We start from the raw sequence: 8,782 nt of genomic DNA on the forward strand, positions 1-8,782 counted from the left end.
TCCCACATGCCGCGGAGCAACTAAGCCCGTGAGCCACAACTACTGAGCCTGCGCGTCTGGAGCCTGTGCTCCGCAACAAGAGAGGCCGCGATACTGAGAGGCCCGCGCACCGCGATGAAGAGTGGCCCCTGCTTGCCGCAACTAGAGAAAGCCCTTGCACAGAAACGAAGACCCAACACAGCCATAAATAAATAAATAAATAAATAAATAAATAAAAATAAATGGTAAAATTCACAATGAAGTTGTAATACTTATAAATACCTATACATCAGATAACAGCAAAAACATCCATAAGGCAAATACTACAAATCATAAAAGAAAAAAGAGGCAGAATAACACTGGTGATGGGAGATAATAATTTACATTTCTTGGGCCATAAGATTTCAAAAAGATCAAAAAATCTATAAGGAAACAGTACATGAAAATAGAATATTTGATAAAATATAGTATAAAGTGAACCAAATACTGTACTACTAAAGAAGAGAATACAAGTTCTTTTCAAATACCCATTCTTAAAAATCTTAAAATATTCTTAAAAATCGATAATATGTTAGTCACTGTAGAAAACAAACTTATGGTTACCAAGGGGAAAAAGGGGGGGATAAATTGGGAGATTGGGATTGACATACGCACACTACTATATATAAAATATAACTAAAAAGAACCTACTGTATAGCACAGGAAACTCTATTCAGTGCTCTGTACTGACCTACATGGGAATGGAGTCTAGAAGAGAGTGGATATATGTATATGTATGGCTGATTCACTTTGCTGTACAGCAGAAATGGAAACAACATTGTAAATCGAGTATAATCCAATAAAAATTTATTAAAAAATAATGTTAGTCACAAAGAAAATGTCAACAAACTGCAAAATGTAGAAATAGAACAAATAATATAACATTCTCTGATGAGAATACCTCTAGATGTTAACAACAAAACCAAAAAAGAAAAAGCTCTTATCTACTAAAAGTTTTGAAATGCTTTCATATACTAGTTGAGTCAAAGAGGAAATACTAAATAATACCGCAAAGTATCTAAAAAATAATCATTAAAAATTATGTATCAAGACTCATGGGATATAACTGGAAGGAATACAAATAAATAATTTAAATATTTGATTTATCTTGCTTAACATATGAGAAAGAAATCACAACAAACAAAAGAAGGGAATAGGAAGGATAAGAAAAAGAAAGTAAGGACAAAAGTAGATGGTGGGGCTTCCCTGGTGGTGCAGTGGTTAAGAATCGCTTGCCAATGCAGGGGACATGAATTTGAGCCCTGGTCCAGGAAGATCCCATATGCCGCAGAGCAACTAAGCCCATGCACTACAACTACTGAGCCTGTGCTCTAGAGCCCGCAAGCCACAACTACTGAGCCCGCACGCCACAACTACTGAAGCCCATGAGCCTAGAGCCCGTGCTCCACAACAAGAGAAGTCACTGCAATGAGAAGCCTGTGCACTGCAACAAAGAGTAGCTCCCACTCGCCACAACTAGAGAAAGCCCACGTGCAGCAACAAAGACCCAATGCAGCAAAAAATAAATAAATAAATAAATTTATTAAAAATAAAAGCAGATGTTGAAGCATTAAAAATTCAAAACTCTCGGGACTTCCCTGGTGGCGCAGTGGTTAAGAATCCTCCTGCCAATGCAGGAGACATGGGTTCGAGCCCTGGTCTGGGAAGATCCCATATGCCGCGGAGCAACTAAGCCCATGCGCCACAACTACTGAGCCTGCACCCTGGAGCCCACAAGCCACAACTACTGAGCCCGCGTGCTGCAACTACTGAAGCCCACATGCCTAGAGCCCGTGCTCCGCAACAGGAGAAGCCACCGCAATGAGAAGCCCACACACCGCAACAAAGAGTAGCCCCCGCTCGCCGCAACTAGAGAAAGTCCGCACACAGCAACGAAGACCCAACGCAGCCAAAAAATAAATAAATTAATAAATAAATAAATTTATTTAAAAAAAATTCAAAACTCTCACTTTATTGGAAATTGAAGATGATTCAAAGAAATGGGAAGATATCACATGCTCTTGGATTGAAAGAATTAATATTGTTAAAATGGCCATACTACTCAAAGAAATCTACAAATTTAATGTGATTCCTATCAAATCACCCATGACAAAGAAGGTATATATGTGTATATCTGAGTCACTTTAATATACAGCAGAGATTGGCACAACGTAAATCAACTATATTTCAATAAAATAAATAAATAAAATAAAATAAAAATCACCCATGACATTTTTCACAGAACTAGAACAAATAATCCTAAAATTTATATGGAACCATAAAAGACCCAGAATTGCCAAAGCAATCCTGAGGAAAAAGAACAAAGCTGGAGGCATTACCCTCCCAGACTTCAGACAATACTACAAAGCTACAGTAATCAAAACAGCATGGTACTGGCACAAAAAGAGACATATAGATCAATGAAACAGAATAGAGAGCCCAGAAATAAACTCACACATCTACAGTCATTTAATCTTTGACAAAGGAAGCAAGAATATACAATGGAGAAAAGAGTCTCTTCAGCAAGTGGTGTTGGGAAAGCTGGACAGCCACATGTAAATCAGTGAAGTTAGAACACTCCCTCAGACCATACACAAAAATAAACTCAAAATGGTTTAAAGACCTAAATATAATGCATGGCACCCTAAAACTCCTAGAAGAGAACATAGGCAAAACATTCTCTGACATAAATTGTAGCAATGTTTTCTTAGATCAGTCTCCCAAGGCAAAAGAAATAAAAGCAAAAATAAATAAATGGGACCTAATCAAACTTAAAAAGCTTTTGCACAGCAAAGGAAAAAAGGAAACCATAAACAAGACAAAGAGACAACCTATGGACTGGACAAAAGTTTGCAAACTATGTGACTGACAAGGGGTTAATTATCAAAATATACAGATAACTTATACAACTGAATATCAAAAAAACAAACAATCTAATCAAAAAATGGGCAGAAGACCTAAATGGACATTTCTCTAAAGAAGACATACAGATGGGCAACAGGCACATGAAAAGATGCTCAACATCGTTAATTATTAGAGAAATGTAAACCAAAACTACAATGAGGTATCACCTCACATGGGTCAGGACGGCCATGATCAAAAAGTCGACAAACAATAAATGCTGGAGAAGGTATGGAGAAAAGGGGACCCTCCTACACTGTTGGTGGGAATGTAAATTGGTGGAGTCACTATGGAAAACAGTATGGAGGTTCCTTAAAAAACTAAAAATAGGGCTTCCGTGGTGGCGCAGTGGTTAAGAATCCGCCTGTCAATGCAGGGGACACAGGTTCGAGCCCTGGTCCAAGAAGATCCCACATGCCATGGAGCAACTAAGCCCGTGCACCGCAACTACTGAGTCTGCGCTCTAGAGCCCATGAGCCACAACTACTGAGCCCACGTGCCACAACTACTGAAGCCTACACACCTAGAGCCTGTGCTCCGCAACAAGAGAAGCCACAGCAATGAGAAGCCCACGCACCTTAACGAAGAGTAGCCCCCACTCGCCGCAACTAGAGAAAGCCCGCGCACAGCAACAAAGACCCAACTCAGTCAAAAGTAAATTAATTAATTAATTTTAAAATAGAAACCTAAAAATAGAACTATCATATGATCCAGCAATCCCACCTCTGGGAATATATCCAGAAAAGATGAAAACTGTAATTTGAAAAGAGACATGCACCCTGATGTTCATAGCAGCACTATTTACAATAGCCAAGACATGGAAGCAACCTAAGTGTCCAACAACAGATGAATGGATAAAGAAGATGTGATAAATATACACAATGGAATATTACTCAGCCATAAAAAATGAAATATTGCCCTTTGCAGCAAAATGGATGGACCTAGAGAATATCATACTAAGTGAATTGTCAGACAGAGAAAGACAAATATTATATGATATCACTCTATATGTGGAATCTAAAAAATAATACAAATGAATTTATTTACAAAACAGAAACAAACTCACAGACCTAGAAAACAAACTTGTTAACCAAAAAGGAAAGGCAGGGGGGATGGATAAAATAGGAGTATGAGATTAACATACACACACTACTATATATAAAATATATATACAACAAAGATTTACTGTATAGCACAGGGAACTATATTCAATATATTGTAACAACCTATAATGGAAAAGAATCTGAAAAAATATATATACATACAACTGAATCACTTTGCTGTACACCTGAAACTAACACAATAGTATAAATCAACTATACTTTGATTTTTTAAAACTCTCTCTTTATTAAGAATAATTAAATAGATATCCTTGAGTTAACCAAATCAAGAAAAGGGGGGAAAGCACAAATAAATAAAGTAAGAAACAAGCAAGGAAATTAAAAGAATCATAAGAGGCTATTTTGCTCAACTACACATAAATAAATTCAAAATTTGGAATGAAATAGATAATTTGCTAGAAAAATGTAATTTACCAAACTAATGTAAAAGAAAGAAAGCATATGTAATATTGGATTTCTGTAGAAGAATTGGGAAAATTTTTATCTAATGGCTATTTCATGAAACACTATTGAAGATAACTCCAAAAGGTGAGTCAATCTGGGCTCTCCAAGAAGCACATGTCAAGACAAGATCTGAAGTGCGTAAGATCTTTTGGAGAATTGCATGTGAAAGATCAAGTGTGACTGAGCAAGAGAAGTCTAGGAAAGACTTTCAGACCTCAGTTCAGATCTAACACCTCTGAAAGTGGAAGGAGGAGGGAGAATTGAGTAAGAGCCTCAGTGCAGTTGTGAGAGTTGTCTCAGCCAGCTCGATGGGAAATCCAGCAGCTGTGGCCTCTCAGAGGAATCCCACATCTGTCAGAAATGGCCAGTTTCAAGCATATCTCTCACCTCCTCAAAAACATTTTTCCAGAAATTATCTTCAATCTAGCCTACATCATCAGTTTTTCCTCTCTTTACCAGATCATTCTGATCAGCCTACAAACATGCTGTATTATCTCTCATCTCATAAAAATGTTTCCCTGATCCTCTTTCCCAGAGTAGCTACTACCCCATTTCTATGCTCTCTTTGGTGGCAAAACTTCTCCAAATAAGTTGCCTGTGCTCACTGTACTTACCTCTCCTCCAATTTTCTCTTAAAACTAATTCATTTGATTTTATAACTCCACTACTCTAAGAAAAACGTACCTGTCAAGTTCACCAGAGACCTCCAATATCTCTAAAACGAGTGGTCAGTTCTCAGTCCTCATCTTAACTGACCTATCTGCACAGGTGTTTTCTTCCCCTTCCTCTTCTTCTTCATAGATATACATAAAGGCTGAGCTATCTTAAAGTAACACATTTAAAGATCAGTAGTTACAGAATGGTAGCAATTTGCATAGTTCAACTGTGTGTGTACATATATATGCTATATATACATACATGTATATATATATTTGTGCATGTAGTTGTATGTACATATATATGTTATATATACATATATGTATATATGTGTGTGTAGTTATGTGTGTGTGCAATTGCAAAATAACAATACCAGTTTTAATGTTAACAATAAGTCTACTAAATGAAATTTAAGATGTCTTTGATATTCTTTTTGTCTTTGGAATATAGCCCACCAGAGTTATTCAGCCAAAATACTGTTTCCAAGTTACTTGAAATAATTCCTCTCCCTGTGGTTATGCCTCCAAGTTGATGCATGGGTCATTTGTTTCAATTTCATATGTATTTATTTAAACTTTTTAATTCAATTTTGTTTTTAAATTTACATGGTTCCTAAGTTAAAATTATAAAATGTCATACATTCAGAGAGGTCTAGTTTCCATTTCAGTCTCTTCATCCAGTTTATCCTTTCCCCTTTTATACTTATGTTAATTGTTTGTAAAACAAAATTTTATTTTTGAAAATATAAGTAGATAAATATTCATATTTCATTCAATTTCTTATAAAATATTTATGTAGTAAACATTCTCTTCTGATCTTTCCTCCCATCTTCCTTTCCTTCCTTCTTTTCTTCCTTCCTTCCTTCCTCTCTTTCTCTCTCTCATGCAACAAGTTCTGTGAATAGTTAGCAGAAATGTATAGCAATCAGATTTTCTCATACCCTCTCTCCCCATATCTCCAAACTTCTACAGAGCAGCTGTATAGATGTATAGATGTTCCATGTTTATTCAAACAGTGCACATTTGATGGACTTTTGAGTGATTTTGGTCTCTTTCTCTTACACAGAGTGCTACAATAAATAACCTTGTGCTAGGATGATCAATCCTCTCAATTTACCTGGAACTGATGGGTTTCCTGAAAATTTAAGACTTTTGGTGCTAACATCAGGAAAATCCCGAGCAAAATCAGGACAAGTTGGCTCACCCTACCATATACCCTCATCTTTTTTTTCTTTTTAACATCTTTATTGGAGTATAATTGCTTTACAATGGTGTGTTAGTTTCTGCTTTATAACAAAGTGAATCAGCTATACATATACATATATCCCCATATATCCTCCCTCTTGCATCTCCCTCCCACCCTCCCTATCCCACCCCTCTAGGTGGTCACAAAGCACGGAGCTGATCTCCCTGTGCTATGCAGCTGCTTCCCACTAGCTATCTATTTTACATTTCATATACCCTCATCTTTTCAGAGCAGACTGATATCCTATGACTTTTTTTTAACATAAGTACATGGTAAGTCTTTCTGTTGGCTCATACACACTTTTTTTTATCCTTCAAGTGTGCTTTAAGATTATTTTTTCATATTGGTCTTGAACATTTTTCATTAGGTTTAATTCCTAGGTCATTTTTCTTTTTTGACACTACTGTAAATGAGATCTTTTCTACCATTACATATTTAATTGATTGTTGTTTTCATAGATTCTATGAAAACCATTGATTTCTATATATTTAATTTTACTTTCCACCTCCAAGTGCTGACCAAGCATCCAGGCTCCTTCCTCTTATAAGATTACTTTCCGCCAGGGCATCCGTGGAATCTCTGACTGAACCTCTCTACATGGCCTTCCAATGAGTGAAGACAAAGAGAGTGGTAGGGCTTACAAGTGATGCAAGTCACTTCTGCTCGCATTCTATTAGCTGCAATTCAGCAAATGTCCCTGCCTAACTGCAGGGATGCTGGGAAATACAGCCCTCACTTGTGCCTAGGACGGAGAGGAGAACATTAAGTCTCCACCTCAGTACTCCACTGGAGTATAAGTACCACAAGCGCAATACTTTTAGTTCTTTAAAGAATCTCAAACACCTTGAACAGCACCTAGTACATATTAGGTGCTCAAGAAAAATGTGTTGACTAAGTAATGAATATGTCCTTAACATGAAAACATTTCTCTATTGCAGCCCACTGTGCTGAGCAGTGAGTACACATTAAAGGCATTCACACTAAATTCAGGATCCAGGTAGAGATGCTCACTCTCATATTCCTTATTTAACACTCTGTGGGAGAGAGTCACCAATACAATTAAACAAGAGAAAGTACTTTAGGTAAAATTATCACTATTTTCAGATGATATGATATTATATCTGGAAAGTCCAAGAGAAACCATTTTAAAACTAGTATAAACAATGAGAGAATTCAGTAGGATTATTTTGGGGAGTGGGAAATAAGACAAATTTTATATAATGTAAATTAGAAGAATATATAGAAAAACTCTGAAAAAAAGGAAAAGCAATGTAGGGGAACTATTCCCACCAGATATATACCCAAAAGATTCAGTAATTTAAACTATGCAATATTGCCATAGGAATAGAAAGACAGGAATAAGAATTTTAGAAATAGACACGATTCATACAGAACTTTAGAACATGAAAAGAGTGGTGTCATAAACCAACTGTGAGGAAAAAATATATTCTAAGAATGGCGTTGGGAAAATTAGACAGCAATCTGGGGGGGAAAAAGAAAGTTGCATCCACAGTATGTACCGCATAAGGGCTAATTGCAAACAGATCAAAATTTAATGTGCAAAATATGAAAGCACAAAAGTATCAGCAGAAAACATGGGATAATCCTTCACTGAACCACTACATAGGGAAAGATTTTCTAACTATAAGACAATATATAGAAATGATGGGTATTTCAGATAATCAAAATCAAAACCCCTGCCTCAAAAAAACCAAAATCAATGGATGAATTAAAAATGTGGAAAATATTTATATCTTCTATCACCAAGTTTGCTAGGGCTACCATAACAAAATACCACAGACTGAGTGACGTAAAGAACAGAAAATTATTTTCTTACAGTTCTGGAGCCTAGAAGTCCAAGATCAAGATGTGAGCAGGTTTGGTTTCTTCTTGGGCCTGTCTCTTTGGCTTACAGACGGCCGCCTTCTCACTGTGTCCTCACAGGTCCACCTATCCATCTCTGTGTTGTCTGTGTTCTAATCTCCTCTTCTTATAAGGACACCAGTCATTTCATTAGGGCCCATCCATATGACCTCATTTACTTCCATTATCTCTATAAAGGCCCTGTTTCTGAATACAGTAACATTCTGAGGTACTGGGGGTTAGGACTTCAGTATATGAATTGTGAGGGAACACAATTCAGTCCATAACACAAAGAAAGGGTTCTTACCAATATATAAAGAACCCCCTCCAGGAATTCACAGATCATCCTCTTTTCCCTCCCCTTTATATGGTCTCAGGTTTCAAAACTATGTCCTCAGGCCAAATCCACTTGGGGCCTTACTAGAACACAGCCACACCATTTGTTTATATATTGTATAAAGTGGAACATTTAAGATAGAGGCTGCATGGCCCACAATGCCTAAAATATTTACTATCTAGTCCTTTATAGAAAA

Source organism: Balaenoptera musculus, chromosome X (assembly GCF_009873245.2).
Source record: "Balaenoptera musculus isolate JJ_BM4_2016_0621 chromosome X, mBalMus1.pri.v3, whole genome shotgun sequence".
Lineage (NCBI taxonomy): Eukaryota > Metazoa > Chordata > Mammalia > Artiodactyla > Balaenopteridae > Balaenoptera > Balaenoptera musculus.